The following is a 17,159-nucleotide window of genomic DNA, read 5'->3' on the forward strand; positions in this document are numbered from 1 at the left end:
AGGTTGGGGGATGGGAGACAGATCATCAAAGCCTGCGAACACTCAGAGCGATAAATGATGGAGCGGTGCCTGAGACAAGTGCAGGCTTTACGGACAAAAACAGGAAAAGAAAGTGCAAACATTCAGAGTTGGACAAAGGGATCTAAAGTCAGGACTGCAGGTTCAAGAGTGGCAGGTGTGCTTGTGGTTATCTGAAGGTAGGGCAAGGCCCAAGCAGATACAGAGTAAATGGCAGTCTGGGAATGGCAGAGGCACAACACCGAATCATTTCTAGCAAGAGATGAAAGGCGACCAGGGGCTTCCAGGGAGCACAGGCACAGGAACTATAGATCAAAGGCTTTTATTAAAAGAAAAGTCTTGAGAGCTTTTTGAAAAGAAGTTGGTTCTCATCCGATCGTTGATGGGATGGGACTCATTCTGTAGGTTGGTCTATGAAGCACCCTGACTCCTCCCACTGATCTTCTTCCTCTTTGTTCCCCGACAATCACAGACCAGGAGGAAGCAGATCTCATTAGCCTGGAGGGAGCATTTGCCCACTTTCTTCTGGGCCTCAATAAGCATAATGAATGAAGCAGAGTGTTTTGAAGTTGATCATAGCAACAACTGGCAGTCAGTGTGGGCTTCCAGAGCAGAAGTGATGTGTTTTTCTTAGTTTCAGCCAGAGGATGAGCTTGGCTGCTTTCCTCAGGAGGGTCTGCAGCTGGTGCAGAAGTGTCTTGGGGAAGCCAAGGAAGTGGCTATTGTTATTGTTCATCCTCCAAGCGCTCGTTACTTGAACCTTGCTCGAAAGATTCTGCTTAGTTAGGATGCATTTGAGCAGGTGCAGCTGAAAATTAGATTTTTTGGACAGTCCAAGGACCTGTGTGGCAAAGGGAAAGCTGTTGAAAATTACCTCAAGGATCCTTGCCTGAGGGCACAAGGGTGGGGGGTAGCAAAGTGCGTCCAGCTAAATGGAAGCAAGGGTGAAATAGCTATATCCACATCCACAGGGTGGATACCACATAGATTATTTTAGTTTTACCAGAATTAAAGTAGAGGCTTTTCACAGACAGGGATTTTTGGATGCAGCAGAGATAGGACACAATTCACTTGGAAGCTATTCATGGAAACCCGCTCAAATTGTAGGCAATCAGCAAATGATCTCTGCATGTCTGGATATTCCTGGTTATGAGGGAAAGGGCCTGATTTGGTCTGGATCCTTCAGTCTGGGAGGATAGAGGCAATACACTCCTGCATGCTGTTGTTGATGCCAAGCGTGTTTTTAGGTGATCGAGCAGGGTGCATGATCAGCAACGTCTACAGCCATAGGTAGGTCCAATAGAAGGAGGACAACTGGGCGATCATTGTCTAGAGACTGGAGGAGTTCTACTCACATGAAGAGGATGACAGACTCTGGTTAACTGGAAAACTGATTGATGGTTGTGTAGAAGGTTTGTTCGATTCATGAAAGTCCTGCAATTGAGTGTTGGAACATTCCAGGGCATTAGTTTACCAGGAGGGCTGGCTCCTCAGATGGTTTCCTGGGTAGAAAACAAGTCTTTTTCAGTGGCTGTGGAAGATGTATGTTTGCTGAGAGAAGTCAGCGGAGAATGTGGAAATGATGAGGTGCCGTGGCCAGCAACATTTGGGAGATTCTGCTGAATTCTTTCGAAGATAGATTAGCAACTTCTGGGCTGACAGGTGCATGTATTGGCCTTGTACATTGCCTTTCAATTCTTGAATAATGCTGCTTAGTTGTTTCAGACAAGGTCAATACGCTTGCTCGAAGCAGCTCTTTTCTTATGTTTTATAGTTGCATAGAACCCCCCCCCCCTCCACCCCCAGGTGGCACAGGGATGCCAGTTTGTCATCCAATTACTTGTTTCTATGCCAGTAGCATTCAATGGCTCTGGTCTCCCTCTGCTCTGTTCGAGGTCTGAATCGAAACAAAGGCTGCCTTTCACTTTGCTTCCGGGTGACTGAAATGGATACCCAGCATATGAAATTGAGCTCTCTGCAGAGGGTGGCAAGCAAGGAATCTGCCTGGGTAGATATGGCTTCAGGGCCAGATATAGACAGGACTAAGGCAGCGGTGAAGGCACTCGTGGAGTCCATCTTCCTGAGTCTTCAGGAAATGTGCCCAGCATCAGAGATGTGGACTGGGGAGGATAGCAGTTGCCTTGGCCAGGCTGGCTGTGATTAAATGATAGCCAGTCCATGGGAGGAGTTGTGCAGATTTTGGATATCAGGAGGAAAGTAGGGTGTAAAGTGTCAACAGTGTACCCAACATGGGCGGATTTGAGGAAATCCAGACCTGGCCAGGGAGGCTCCAACTATTGTTGAGAGATGTGAACATTTTTGGGGAGACATCCATCCTGAAATTCAAATTGCTAGCAATAAGGATTATGTTGGCTGCAGAATTAATTTTTAGTAATTCCATCAGCCCATTTATCAAGGGCGAGGGTGGCATCACCAGGTGCCTATAGAGGGTGAATGATAGGAAGCCTGGTGTTGTCGTCCGATCGGCATTTGCAATTAAGGACATTTAAGGGGGCTGCGCTACCAAAGAGGACATCGTCATTGTGATGCCAGAATTAACATGTTTTCTTACTTGGCACAATGTTAAAGCCTTTTTTTTAGCTGAATGCTGGTGCACTCTGTGAGTAAGGTGTCAATGAGGCCCGTGCAGTTGCAGGTGAACACGGATCTATGTACGACCAAGGAACTCTGTGTCATAGTCCACTTGCAAATCATAATACAGCAGAATGCAGCATGCGTGTTGTCAGATCTGGCCATCATTGCACTGATTTTGAAGAAACCCCTGGGGCCAGATTACAGAAACGTTGCAGCGGTGCAAGTTCACAGTTTGCACCATATTAGCACTAGGGCAAAGATTTACCCTATTTATAAAAACACTTGGACATATTAGAAAACTATTGCACCATGACAAGTGCAGTTTGTCATGGTATAAGCATCAGGCCAAAAATTGTTCTTGGACATTTTTTAAACAATGACAGAGCAGGAGAATTAAGCACAGTAAAGGGTAAATAATTCCTTAGTTTAGGAGCCAAGGAGTTGAAAAGAACAGAATCGAGAAGGAGCTGAAATGGATGAAAGCAAAAACTGGGAAGGTGAAAAAAGTCAACAAGTAGACTGATAGGGAGAAAGAAGATCAGGAAGATAGCTAGGAGCAAGAGCACAAAGAGACTTACAAACAGTCCCTAAAACAATGAGTAGCCTGTTAGCGAGAAAGAAGATCAGGGAGCTAGGTGGGAGCAAAAGCAAGACCATGAAGAGACTGATAAACAGTCCCTAAAACAACGAGTAGACCGATAGGGAGAAAGAAGATCAGGGAGATAGCTAGGAGCAAGAGCATGAAGAGACTGATAAACAGTCCCTAAAACAACGAGTAGACGGATAGGGAGAAAGAAGATTAGGGAGTTAGCTAGGAGCAAGAGCACAAAGAGACTTATAAACAGTCCCAAAAACAATGAGTAGCCTGTTAGGGAGAAAGAAGATCAGGGAGATAGCTAGGAGCAAGAGCATGCAGAGACTTATAAACAGTCCCTGAAACAACAAGTAGGCTGTTAGGGAGAAAGAAGATTAGGGATACAGCTAGGAGCAAGAGCATGAAGAGACTTATAAACAGTCCCAAAAACAATGAGTAGCCTGTTAGGGAGAAAGAAGATCAGGGAGATAGCTAGGAGCAAGAGCATGCAGAGACGTATAAACAGTCCCTAAAACAACGAGTAGACGGATAGGGAGAAAGACGATTAGGGAGATAGCTAGGAGCAAGAGCATGAAGAGACTGATAAACAGTCCCTAAAACAACGAGTAGACTGATGGGGAGAAAAAAGATCAGGGAGATAGCTAGGAGCAAGAGCATGCAAAGACTTTGAAACAGTCTCTAAAACAACAAGTAGACTGATAGGGGGAAAGAAGATCAGCAAGATAGCTAGGAGCAAGAGCATGAAGAGACTGATAAACAGTCTCTAACACAACGAGTAGACTGATCAGGAGAAAGAAGATCAGGGAGATAGCTAGGAGGAAGAGCATGAAGAGACTGATAAACAGTCCCTAAACAATGAGTAGCCTGTTAGGGAGAAAGAAGATCAGGGAGATAGCTATGAGCAAGAGCATGAAGAGACTGAGAAACAGTCCCTAAAACAACGAGTAGCCTGATAGGGAGAAAGAAGATCAGGGAGATAGCTAGGAGCAAGAGCATGCAGAGACTTATAAACAGTTCCTAAAACAACGAGTAGACGGATAGGGGGAAAGAAGACCAGAGAGATAGCTGGGAGCAAGAGCATGCAGAGACTTATAAACAGTTCCTAAAACGTGAAATGCAAGTTGAGCAGGAATCAATAGCCAATGCAGCTGAGCTATGTAAGGAGATACAGAAAATGTTATGCTTAAATTATACCATGCAACGCTACCACACCAGGGTTCACGTGGCTCTCCAAGAAAGAGGACGGGGTTGGTCAGTAGGGTAGGGGGATAGTATAGGTCCAGTGCCAGGAAAAAGTGTCATCTGTGTGTGTTGGGTTGCAGATGGGTTGTTTACGTGCAATGGCTTGTATCTGCAACGGTGAGGCCCAATGCATCGGTTGTTTGTTGTACGTGAATGTCTGTTATGTTGGGTGTGTGTTTGTGTGATTTATGAGTAAATTGGCTGGTATTTAATGTGGTTGAGCTCACTGGCTTGTGCATCCGTAAGGGTAAGGTCCAGTGCTTGGGTTGTTTGTTGTGTGTGAATGTCTGTTATGTTGGGTGTGTTTGTGTGTTTCATGTGCACATTGGCTGGTGTTTAAGGTCATGGTAGAGGATACTATCTTGTGTCCGTAGGGGTATGGTCCAGTGCCTGGGATTGTTGCTGTATGTGAGTGTTAGTTATGTTGAGTGTGTTTTCTGTGTGTAGTTTGGCTAGCCCATGGGCTTGTATAGTACAAGGGATGTGTGTAGGAGGGGAGCAGGAGTGGCAGGTTAGTACACTGGGTACTCTCAAAGTTGTTCTCGGTTGCTTATCTTCACGTTTCTAAATGTGACGCATGGCTAATCTTCTCAGTTCTTTCTAAATGAGAGGCATAGGTAATCTTAAGGAATCTATCTAAATGTGACTCCTGGCTATTTCCTCACAATTCTATCTAAATGTGACGCGTGGCTATTGTTCACAATTGTATCTAAACGTGACGCATAGCTATTTTCACAAATCTAATGTGACGCTTGGCTATTCTTCACAATTTCTATTGTAAAACATGTCCTGCCCAAAACACAATTGGGTTCAACACATTTTGTTTCCCGCACAATACATCTAAATCCTGCTTGATGTCTACCTTCTAGTATACATGTCGTTGCAACACATTTCCCTCCACAATTCAGTACAATGGCTAACTATGAAGCGTTTCACAATGGCTGACTACGGAGGGTACTACACTCAACTCAGTGTCTAACTATGGACTTCATTACGAGGTTGGCGGTAAAATGCCGGTGCCACCGGTGGGTTGTCGCCAACCTTGCAACACTGTTCCACTGCCTGACATTCCAGTGCCATGTCACGGCATCCCGGAATGAAAGGTGGCAGAAGGTTTATGTCCCCATTCCCATGGAGTCGCATAGCACTCAATGGGAATGGGGTCACAGAAGCACTGGCACCATTGGTAGTGGTGCCGGTGCTTCCGTAAAAACCAGGCCAGTATTCAGGTCAGACCTGCTGGGATATCGGGCCCCTGCAGGTAATCCCGTAGGCTGGCAGTCCGGAAAGGGTGCTGGTACGTTGCTAGAAAAAAAGAATACAAACAGTGCACTACAAGAGTGAATGAAGGGGCGGTATAGAATAATGGGGTAAGAGTTTGCAAAATAACTTAGCATAAGAAAATATGAGGCCTTGTACATTTCATGAAAGACTATTGAGGTGTCTATGAACTCTCCTTCTAGTCAACAGTTAGAGAATAGCAGGATCTTTTCTTCTGTGGCTATGTGGAGCGAGGCATGCCTCACCTCGTCCCCGGTTGTGTGAGTTTGTTGATTTGGCAGGTGTTATATGAACACATGGAATTGTCTTGTCCCTACCTGCGAGTTGAGTTTCTTGTTGTATGCCGTTTGCCTGTAGATTGAGTTGCTCGTGAATAAATTACTTGATTTTTAACCCATGCATGTCTTACCCTTCCCTACCCCATGTCTATGTCAATATCTGTTAGCCTTTTGTAATCTTATATTCCAGTCTGGTACTGTGTTCTCCTGAAGGAGCCTCCCTTTGGTATATAGGATCTGCTTATCTATAGGTATTGGGTAGTGCATCTTCACTGGTGCTGCCACTTGTTTGGTTGCATGAGGTATCATCCCATATGCTTTTTTAAATATGTTATTTCTGTGCAATTGTTATGCACTCCCTGGAGTTGGGGCTGTTGTCTGATCCCTCCCGGGAGTATGATGTGGATGTCTGAATATATAGAGTATATAGACGGGTACTGCAAGTTCATACACCAGGACCGTCTTTTTCACTTTTTTCACTTGTGAGTGGGATGCTTTGTAATAAGGTAAGTCTTTTCAGAGGACTCTCCCCTATGTTGTTTTGTTAGCCCTTCGGATACTATGTTGCAATGTGTTTCTACTGATTCCAATTTATCAACTGCTGGAAAATTAAACATAGTCCTATTTCTGTTGCCCTCGCCTACTGCTACGACCTCTGGGAGCTTGTTCGTTGCTTTGCCAGTAGTAAGCTTTCTATTCGGCCTGAGGGTGCAGTCCTCTTTGGTATTCCATCTAGTGCAGTAACAATCTACCACAAGGTTAGGAATAACTTCTTAAGGATTAGGTTGAATCTACTGCCCACAGGCGAAATTCTAGAAATGAGACACCAGAGTGATAAAGCGGTGGGACTCTGTAAAATCTGTGCCAATCCATCAAAGCAGACCCTCCATCATCTCCTGATGGAATGTGAAGGGACATTGAGACTGAGACAAGATAAACTTGGAAGATTCGTCAGGGGGGGTGGAAAGAATTACATCAGAGCATCTGTGGAACAGAATGATATCAGGACATGAAATACACCCCACCGCAGCAGTGGTAGGAATATTGAGGGCCCTTAGTTTTCTAAATTAGACCATTGGAAACAGGGATATGATATGGAAGAGAAGAGGAATAATAAGCACAAATCGCATCTCAAACAAGGCAAAGTTGTAAGAACCATAAAATACATTGGGCCTCATTACAAGCCTGCCAGTCCAGAAACAACGGTGGTGGTAAACCCTCCGCCACCGTTGTCTCCGGACCAGCAGACTATGAGTTCTGCAGGTGTGTGGTGTCAAACCCGCCAGGTCTGACCTGGCAGGAGTAACGCCACCCGCCTGCAGATGGAAATGGAAACACCAGCACCGTTATTTAAGGTGCCAGTGTTTCCATTGTCCCCATTCCCATGTAGTCGTATGGGAGTCCATGGGAATTGGGATTAACGGAATTACACCTCCGGAATTACCGGGTCACCGGGGTTGTAATGCCCCGGTGATTCCGACAATCACAGAGGCAGTAATTCATTCCAGGTCCAGCGGCACCCTGCGGGTTTTTTTTTACCGGCATGGCTACTGCTGGACTCGTAATGAGGCCCATTGACCAGAAACGTGATTTTTACCTGTGATTTAGAAATGTGCTGATTTTTATGTATTTAAGAAAGACATTTTCTTTTCTTTTTTGTAAAGGTTTAAATTCTTATTGAACCAATTACATATAAAACATTTATTTTTTAAATTTTCCATTCACCAGCTGCTTCAGGTATGGTTGAGGTTTGTATGGCCCTTTTGATGGAGAAATCATTATCCCCCATTGTTTCTGAGTCCTATTGCTAGCATAGGCTACCTAAATGTTGATGTTGAGGGCACATTTGTTGATCAATGTCTGACCTTTCTAGATTGTGGGGTGCAGCTGGTCCCCCATGTTGATGCGGTTCCATACCTACATGGTTTCCAAGGCGCAAGTCCAGTTCACTGCCTGGCCGAGTGAGGACCTTGGATTCTGATGATGGCATTACATCTGAGGAGGTGCTTGGTCCAGCAATCCTCGGTCCTATTGGATGTTAAAATGGCCAGGAATTCTCTTAATGACTTTTTCAATGTCATGGATGTCACAGTCTGATTCTCTTTTCCATCTCCATTTTCTCATTGCAGCATCGTAGCTGATGGGATTTATGGGCAGTTAGCATTATGCATAGTAGTGGTGTATGCAGACTCTCATTCGTCTTGTTTTTGCATCTTTCTGATTTAATGTCTTTATACATCGCTGGTTCTATCTTGTTTTGCCAAACTAAATTACAACGTGGTCATTTATTTAGACAAAATTACTTTGATTTACCTTGTTTTAAAAAAAAATGTTACAACAGGGGTTCCACATTCCTCCTTCCCCACCACTATCACTCCTCAACTCCCGCACCCCACCTACACCTCTACCCCTTAAATACATATATAACCCCCCATCAAAGTGATTTTGTCAAACTAAATGACCACAAACTAATTTACTTCAGCAAAGAGCAAATAATATAGATTTGTCGTCCTAAGTTAGTATGAGAATGTCCCCTCTTGTATTTCAGGGTAACGTTTGTACATTTCATTCTTTTTTATCATCAAGTATGTCCAACTTATCAACACATCTCATCACTATTTTGATCCCAATTTAGGCCGGATAAATGCCTGACACAGCCACACGAGACGCTGTCCTTTCACCGCTAGGTCTCCTCTTGTCTTTCGGGTGGGGTTCAAGCACCAGCACCTCTGTTCCCTATCCAAAGTACAGAATGGCACGCCATTCTCAAGCACATGAGCATTCACGAATAGATCATTCCCATTGGTTGGTACCAGAGGTTAGAATGACGGCCTGCGCACCAGGAGCTGCTAGTTCAATCCAGCATATAAACAATGCGCCACGCATTGTGTTATAATTTATAAATTACTCTTTTTTTGCCTGGTCAATTTCCTAGCTCTGTCTGCATGAATTCATATCAAACTGTATTTCATCGGGTTTTATTGAGTTATTCTGTATTCAAATTGTTTATTTCACCCAGATTTAATTTCTGGTGCACTGACCACTTCCAACGTCTATCTTATTAACATGGGGCTCCATTTCAGGGAATGCGTGCAGAGTAGGTATTTAAAGCATGAACGCTTGAGTTCGGTAGGGCATGGGTGGAACTGTACAGGGTATCACAACTAATACATTTAGCCACTACCCAGATCAATCCCTCCTTGATGACTAATGCTGGCTTTGCATGCGGCAACGTCTGGCAACATTAACTCTCCTTGGATGACCAATGCTCTTTTCATATATGTTCTGGAGTCCTGAGAGGACATAGTAAGTATTGCTTCTTAAGCCTCGTACTAGTTTTACTTGGTCCTCTAGAGAAGTCTCTTGCCTGTGAGGCTTCCTTCACACATTTGTCACTGGGAGGGTGACAGCATCACATTATCACTTTAAGGGCCCCTCCCCCACCACTTCACACAATCTGACTGCATTGGCTGACTGAGCTGGATCATTTGAGTGATCAAAAGAGTGTTGCAAAAGAGTAGACAGCAATGCCAACCCTGCAGAGTGTGACCAAACACCCTTGATGTGAACCTTTCCCATAATGTTGGAGCGATTTAAACACTAAAAGTTTATGAATCACTGATTTGCCAATGGATCTTGTAGAGCTTAACAACAAGAAGACATTTCCAGTGCCAGAGTTACTGCCTGTTCAAGTATAAACACAATGTTTGCCAACACCCGATCTGCCTGCAGCACTGATCTCAAAATGGAGTCCTTCAAGTTATACACTAGTTGGACATGCCACACATACAGCTTGAGTTCCTCGATAGCCCAGGGGTATGAAAGAATGTGAAAGACAACATCCACCAAATGTCCAGGAAATGTTTTGTGCCTCTGAGGAAGAACATCTTCCCCACATCACATGTTTTGCGGGTTTTGTGCCGATAGGTGAACCCACGTCATGTGTCTACCCCTATTGCAAACTATATCATGTTCCATTGGTCTTGGAAAATTTTCATATGGGGGAGTTCTGTTCATCTCATTTTCTGGGGTGTCATTCCCTTTCTATTGGCATCAGAAGAGCTTGATATTAGGGAACAGTAGCGTGTGTTACTTTTCTTTCCATGTTTAAGGGTCCCTGACATTGACATGCTGTATGTTGCTTCTGTTAGTGCCATTACCTCTGCTACCCCTAGCGGTACTGGTCCTGTTTGTGGAGGAAGAATTGCCCTGATTGACAACATCAAGTGGGAGAAGAATACATTAAGGTAACAACATAATGTATTCCTTAAACAAATAAAATAGAAAGTTTGCATCAAAATAAGATTTCATGCTAAACTTAACTCACCTTCATTTGCTTTGTAATTGTTTGTTTTTTAAATGTAATGTTTTATAATGAACGTGATGTTATGTTTGTGATTTTGTGACTGAATCTATTTTCGGTCTTCCAATTCCTGATGAAATCTAGGTGCATGCCAAAAATTGCTTAAAGTTAAACGGGCAATTTAAGTATATTTGGGACACATTTTCTTTTCTATGGGAAAACCCATATGAAAACCTGTGCAGAATCAAAGTAATCTTTTTTTTTTTTTTTACATATGAAGGCGTTCATGAACAATTCTGATATTGTGGCTGTCTCGAAATTTTAACATTGATTTTTTTCTCTCGATTGTTTCATATAAGGGTTCAAAGGTTATTTAAAAAAGTAATTTTATGAATATTCATAGGAAATTTCTCTTAACCTTAACCATGCCATATAATATATATGTAGATGTGGTAGCAGCCCTCTAGTTATGTTTAAGTTGCTCAGCCCCTAGGAATACCACTTTTTGGGTGGCTTATACCTTTGCCTCCCCTGAATGAATCCTCACAAAACTTTGCATAAAAATGATATGGCCCTGTCAGTGTGATTCTGAGAAGTACATTGAGGTTTCATGCAGGGGGGTCAAAGCTATCGAGGGCGTCCCAAAATGTGTGGTTTTTCCCATAGACGCAATGCAAAAAAGAATTTGTTTGTGCCTACAGCCCAACGCTGGAAGGATTTTCACCAAATTTGTGGGCAGGAGTGGCGGCTTGGTCCTGAAAGTGTGCTTTTGTAAATTTGGTGTAAATCCGTCCAGTATTTTTGTTTTAAAACTGCCAAAAATTAAGTAAAAAAAATAGCGATATCTGGGCTCGGTTGACTGCCTCACTTCCCTGTGCACTCTGAGGACGGGCCTCCGATTGGTCCAGAGGGCAGCGTTATGTCCGTGGACATCGAACGAGCCCTCTGATTGGATGGTGAAAAGTGTGATGTGCGTGATATTTTGGGAAACACCCACCATGTTGGATTTGAGGACTCCGCCTGTTGTCCGTGAACATCGCAATTATAACATATTAAAAAGCAAACTACACTTGTCAAACTAATGAAACAATCTCTGGAGAGGTGAGGTGATCAGCATAGGATGGGATACAACCTTAAAAAGCCCCAAAAACGGAGGGCTTTTCAACTCTGACATCTGCAAACAGTCTGGACGTTCGGGTAGTTATTTGATGTTCGTGGACATCTGAGATGTTCGCGGACATCAATGCCTATTTCTGAATTACAGTGTTGGTGAAAAGCAGTTTTTGGACGGCTTATAACTTTAGCACCACTCAATGAAACTGCATGACATTTTTGAATTGTATTCTGGACCTAACTCCGAATGGTTCTGCAAAGTGTGGCGCTGCTTTGTCAAGATGGAACAAAATTAGAGGTGGGCTCCCAAGATATTTTAAAGGCTTATAAATGTAGTGCTACTTCACGAATCTGCACAAAAGTTTGCAAAAAGATTTTGACCTAGATAGGGATAGGGATTTTGCAAGAGGGGGCAAAATTATAGGGGTGTGTCTCAACATTTTTATATAGCTTATAAAATGCTGCCGTTTGACAAATGTGGACTAATATTTTCAGAACGATTATAGACCCAACCTTCAATGTTTGGGCAAAGTCTGAATGGATTTTGTCAAGTGTCGACTAAGTTATATGTCTATTTTATGCACGTATATTTGGAATTTTTTTCAAAAATAAAACATGGCGTATTTGCAGCAAAATTGTGTATGGAGCATTGGGAAGTACCTGAAAGCATGATTTTGCAAATGTGTGCGTGTTTTATTTTTTGAAAAGTGTCATACTGTAGGTACACAAAATAGTGATATACCTTTGATGACTGAGGTATAGCCTGTGACCATGGACAGTGGCCAGATTATCCGGTTCATGGCTCTGTCTACTGGCGATGACCACTAGGGACCAGCAATGGGGTTAAAGTGGGCATGGCCACCAGGCACCGGCTATGTGGTAAAGTGCTTCAAAATTGGGATGGGTTTGAATGGGAAATAAAATTCTGATCTTGGGTACAGGTTAAAGTGCTATATGGGATTGCAGCAAATATGCACAAGGAGGGTCAGCAAGAACTTGAAAGCATGGTTTTGCAAATATGTCCTGTGTTTTTTTTTTATTTGAAAGTGTGAAAATGTAAGTACAAAACACAGTGATATAACATTTGGTGTCTGGGCAATGGGCCTGGCTGTCAGCAAGTAAAAATATGTACTGTAATTTGCTTATTGTGGCAAGCAGCGTGGCTGAAGTGGTAGGTTTGAATGGGAAAAAAATATTCTGTTTGCGGTTACAGCCTAAAGTGGTGGACTAGATTACAACAAACTTGCACTATCAGCATTAGCAAGGACCGGAAAGCATGTCTTGTGTTTTATTTTTCTAAAGTGTAAGAATGTAAGTAGACATCTAGTGATGTTCATTTGGTATCTGGGTAGTGGGCCTGGCCCTCGGCAAACACAAATGTGTACTCTGATTTGCTTATTGGGGAATGCAGCATTGGGCGAAGCCCATGCCCCGTGGATTTGGAGACTGGCCATGGCTGCAAGCCATGAACAGTGGCCATTGCTTACATTATTAGGGTCCAGTGGACACTGAGATAGGATGCAGGGCACGGGGAGTGAATAATAGAGGTGGTTTGGTTGTGATGGGTCATGGTTGCGCCTTATGCCGTAGGCAATTGAACGATGATTTGCATCCCCAGCATGCGCTGCAGATAACGACAGACATAAGTATGTGTTGCAAAACCGTTTTCTTAAAGGAGGTTTATAGTTCTTTCGTACATATAAAAAGAGGAATTTATAATAACTTATATAAAGTGATGTAACACCATGAGTAGACAATTGTCCATTAGTACCTGGCGCATCGTGAAGATCATTTGTTCTATTCATTGATTGGTCCTTTTCTGAGCCTTACCCTATGGTATTCCTGGTCACATTGCAGCAGAAAACTCACACCGGTCTCCTTCATAATAAGGAGCAAAAGGATCTGGTTAGTTGCTGGGAAGGAGACAGGGGTTTGGTCTTTTTCAATAGTTGGGCCAACAAGGACAGTGGGCCCTGGCGAATATATAGCAAAACATAACCCTTAAAATTCAGTGAAATAAGCGCCCATCTGAACTCAAAATCACCCCTCATTGCTCAGACCATAAGTACATAAATGCGATCACAGCAGGGATCACCAATTACATCAAAAGTGACATCACTATTGAAGTCTTGGGGGTGACTCAGAGTTAATAAGGTCGTCACTTCCTACACGTGCCAAATTTCAGAGGTTTTTGTTATAATGTACTTGTTGCCAGTGCATGACTGCAGGAGTGCTGCTGTGTCCTAGCTTGGAACGCTTTGTAAGCCTGCGGAATGTTTGACTATGAATCCAGCCCCTGGGTTCCTGCCTCGTCAGTTGAGCCTGGGTGATGGGACCCGGTGGTCTCTCCTAGTTAACAGCTTATGTAACTTATAATAAAGAACTTACTAAATAAGCCTAAGAAGTCTACAGAAGCTGCTTTATAATATTGGCGATGAAGATTTTCAAGAACCCATGCAGAGAGGAAGAAAGCTGAGCTGTGGTGGGGGAGCAGCAGAAGAAGTAGAGAGAAACCACTGCCCCCAGTCATCCAGAAGTAAGTCCCATCACCCAGGGGCCCAAGAGCGCAGGGGGTTTAGAAGAGGAGATTTGGGAAAGAAGAAGCACAGTCTCAGAGAAGAATAATACCCCACAGGCAAAGCGCAAGACCTATTAGTTTGGTAATGACTTTCATATGAAGCTACAGATGGAAGTGGGGAGTCCAAAGGGTCATTAAGCTAAGAGAAACCCTAGGACTGAAGTTGTTCCCGGAAAGGAAACATTTTTAGAAAAAGGGGGCAAAGCGAAGTAAGGCCCATAAAAGCAGTGACGAATTGAGAAAGCTCCAGCGCAGGGCCAGAGGTACAGGTGAAGAAGCATAGGCAGCCCAGTTGAGCGCCCAGGGTCATGGTGATGCATAAAGGAACCCATCGGGTCTGGAGCAGGTCCCGAAGAACCAATGAAGTAAGGGAAGTGAAGATAAGCTTGCCCAGCCCCGTCCCACGGCTTTAAGAAGAAAAGAAAATGGGGTTCAAATGTGTGAACAGAAGAGTAAGACAGTGGCAATCAGTGTGCAGTGACAAATGGACTAGACGAGCAGTGGGGTGAAGTTTATTTAACTCCTTGCATTCTCAGGATTAAATGCCCAAGGTCAGGCCGGTTGAAGAGTTAGCCCGGGCCTAGGGAAAGGTGAATGTGCAGAAAAGTGCAGACCCAATATGCCCTGGAAGTAAATGAGGTGACGCTATTTGAAAGGACGTTTCCTGCATAAGGAGCGTTAGAGTGTCTAAGGAGGAACCTATTTGAAAGTTGCTTTCCTAGTGACTTTTATTGCGTGATGTGTCCTGCAACAGCATTGATTAATCCGCAAGGGAATGGTACGGATAAAGCTCTGCAGGAGCAAGTGCTTCTCTGAAGAAGTGCTAGTCTTAAAAGTAAAGGAAATTGTTGGTTTCCCAAGGGTAAAGTGGGCCGTGTGACACAGTGACTGTTGGTCACCAGGAGCTTCGCTCGGATCGGTGGTTCATTTGACGTGATAGACAGTAAATTGAATTAGAGCATGGATTTAAAAAAAAAAAAGGAGCCGCTCATAAGTGCAGTGGGAAGAAGCGCAATCTGCATCAGAGCACTTTTACAGCTTTGTTGAAGCTGCGTTCGTGATCGTGCAGGGGCATACGGCAAATTATGAAGCAAGCGCAGGAGGTGTACGGAGACGTGACAGGAATGCAGGGTGGACAATTGGTTTAGGCATCTGCACGAGCGGAGCAGCATTAAAGAAATGGGACAGAGAAATGGTACTTCTAACGTGGGTTTTAGCAAACCAACTGACTTTCCTGTAGTGTGAAGTAACAGAAGAAGAAATGCGCCATATGTATCCTTTATGCTTTTAGTGTTGGAAGTTTTCACAAGAAGGTGTATACTATATGCATTGCTTGAAATGATGTAAGAGCTGATAATGTTGTTAACGCAGCAGGAATAGACATGACGATGTGTTTGCGAGTGAGCTTCAAATGGCGATAGTGCTGTGTAATAACCAGTGCCCATGCCTAATTTTTAGATAACCCTTTGAGGATTTGCAGCTATAAAAAAAGGACTCTTTTCGTAAAGTTCATAACTGTAATATGCACATGTAAATGGGTCAGCAGCAGGATGAGAGTGGACTGGGAAAGCGTTTATGAGCTTCTGTGAAAGCTGATATAGATGTAATGCTTTGAGGATTTGCAGCCATAAATGGACTTTTATGGACTCTAAGAGAATGTGGTTATAGGCCATATATGTGTAGGAATGATGCCTGACCTGAGTGGACTAGAAATAACAAGTTTGAGGAGTTTCAGGTTAATGTTGTCCAAAGAGAGATGGACTTTATAGCAAAAATAGGCTGCAGGAAGGCGCCATGGACTCATAGAGCTGTATAGATTTTTGTTGTTAATTTGTAACAAGATATACTAATGTCAAAAGTAAGCTAACATGTGTGGAAGAATGGTATGTCAGTGTCTCCTGCCTGAAGTTTTGAGGTTTTAAAGTTTGGAGTGGCATTCCCTCACAGAGTGGTAATCTGGAGTCTGAAGCAAATATAGGGAGTATGTCCCAGAGTAGTTTAGCATGAAGTTTGAGGGATTATGTCCTCTAGGTGTAAGTCAGAAGTCTGAAGTATGTGTAGTGATTTCTTCCCATATAATTAAAGTATGAATTCGGAAGTATGGGTAGGGATTACGTCCCCTAGCATTAGAGTTTGAAGTCTGAAGCAAGTGTAGGGATTTCGGCCCATTTCATTGAAGTATGAAGTCTGAAGCCAGTATAGGGATTATGTCCCCTAGAAGCAGAGTTTGAAGTCTGAAGTATGTGTAGGGTTTTCTTCCCATATTATTATTAAAGTTGCGAAGATGAAGATGTTGGAGGGATTACATCCCATTTTAGTAATGTACTTTGTCTGAAGTATGGGTAGGGATTACGTCCCCAAGTAGCTTTCCGTGAGAGCTAGAGCTATAGCAATACTGTGAAGCTGTAAGTGCTTTGTAAACGCTCTCAACCCCTACTACTTCTCATACAAAGTGTGATCGGTGCAGAGACAGCACCAGGAAGAATTTGCACTAAAGTTTGAGGCAAAACGTACAGGACGAAAAATGCCTAAGATATGTGTTTAAGTGATGCTTTTCAGTAAAAGAGACAGTGTATGTCTAGTGAAGGTGGTCCCGACATCGAGTGATCAAGAATGCAGATGCCCATAATGTGTATGCGCTAAAGGTAGTGATGTCATTGGTAGCAAGAAGCATTCAGGAAGAATGACGGTTGGCAATCGGGAGATACAACATGTTCCCGAGTAAGATAGAAAATGATGATGTCACTGTCTTCAGCGGCGTGTAAGTGACAGAACAGAACGTTGTGAAAGCTTACATGACAGCCGTTACATTGGTCCTGTGCAGGCAATATGAAGCTGAGCAGGGTCAGAGCGAAGTATTAATCTGTGGACAGTCAGAGTAAAGCACCCTACAACGAATCAGTGAGCTATGCCGATATAGATGTCTAGCAGAGTAAAAAGAGTTCTGTAAAAGCAGTAGGGAGCCTAAAGAAATTATAGCATTTAAAAAAAAAAATGTCAGTGCTGCAGTGCAAAGTACGATCTGTAGGAGCAAAGAAGATCATAATGAGAAAAGTTAATCTACCGACTGAGCGGGAAGATCACTGCTCATTTGGGTTTGATACTTGCAGGTACAAGGGAAATTGTCAGTCGACAGAGGAAGCAACCTAATTGTGC

Source organism: Ambystoma mexicanum, chromosome 3p, assembly GCF_040938575.1.
Source record: "Ambystoma mexicanum isolate Mex_15411 chromosome 3p, UKY_AmexF1_1, whole genome shotgun sequence".
Lineage (NCBI taxonomy): Eukaryota > Metazoa > Chordata > Amphibia > Caudata > Ambystomatidae > Ambystoma > Ambystoma mexicanum.